This window comes from Octodon degus, unplaced genomic scaffold (genome assembly GCF_000260255.1).
Source record: "Octodon degus isolate 3935 unplaced genomic scaffold, OctDeg1.0 scaffold00128, whole genome shotgun sequence".
Lineage (NCBI taxonomy): Eukaryota > Metazoa > Chordata > Mammalia > Rodentia > Octodontidae > Octodon > Octodon degus.
The window spans coordinates 7,025,415-7,026,728 of record NW_004524704.1 but is presented as its reverse complement, the minus strand read 5'-3'; positions in this window follow the sequence as shown (position 1 = coordinate 7,026,728).

The following is a 1,314-nucleotide window of genomic DNA, read 5'->3' as shown; positions in this document are numbered from 1 at the left end:
AAGAAGTTTTGGACAATTTCATTTTTGTGCATCTTGGTATGATTTTATTTAAATGTCTTTGCAAAGGTTCATTTTTCTTGGAAATGTGGTATTATAAGTTAAACTAAATTCAGAAATTTTAAATCTTCAAAAAATGCTTGAAACTATTGTTTGAAGCAAGGTACAATTCCCCTATGATGAATGCTATCACTATGTGTATATAAAATGTACCTATAAAAAAATTCAAGGAAAAAATAAAATGAAAAAGAGATGCAGTCATTACTGTATGTAAAGCACAGCAATAAATACCCACATATTTGGGAATTTCCGATCATAATAAGTTTCCCATTTCTAAAGGCACTACAAAGTATACAGTATTGTCTCAGTTGCTCTTCTCTCATTGCTGGGACAAATACCCGACACTGCAAGTGAAGGAAGGAAAGATTCATTTAGCTCACAGTTACTGGAGGGTTCAGTCCACACTCAGCTGGCTTCAAGGCAATGTGGCACATGGCAGAGGGCAATCTTTCATGGTGGCAGCAAGGAGCAGAGAGCAAAAGAAGTTACAGCAACAATGGCTGCAGAGAGCAAGTATCTCTCCTTCTTATATTGCCTTCAGACTACCTGCCCAGGCTGGGTGTAGCACTCACACCCATAATCCCAGAAGTACTCAGACCCATAACCCTAGCCTTGGATCATGAATCAATCACAAACTGTAGAACTGTATCTCAATGACTGCATGAGATTTTGTGGGGACTAATACACACAAACCATAACAACTATTGATGGGGATGTAGGCTGGAGAAGCTGTAAGAGGAATCAACGTGTCAGCATCTAGGTCATGTTTGTGATGCAGCCAAACTATGCTAGAATCTGTGTCTAACACTCTCGTGGATGGACAAGGAGGAAGGTTTGGGGATATTCTTTGCAGTTGTTTATGTTGCCAATTAAGTTATTTAGAAGAAAGTCATCTGTACCCCAATTTCTCATGAGATTCGAAATTTGGGATACTGTCCTTTTTTACTTGGAAAGTTATGAAGTAGTAGTGAAGAACATAATAAAAATAACAAGAATGTAAGAAAGAGATGAAAAGCCTAACTTGGCTTGTTCTGAGTTGTGACATAACTTTTTTGACACATGCGTCCATAGTAGGCACACGCCCAGTTTTGCTTAGAGGAACAGAGATTGTGTCATGGAAAGGTAGATCACAAAGTGCCCCTGGGTTGGTCTAAAGATCATTTGAATTTATCTAAGTTAAGAAATTAAAGAATAAAATTGCTTCACATGTGGCATTTATCCAAATGAATTGCTCTTGCCACTTAGTGCTTTGGAAAA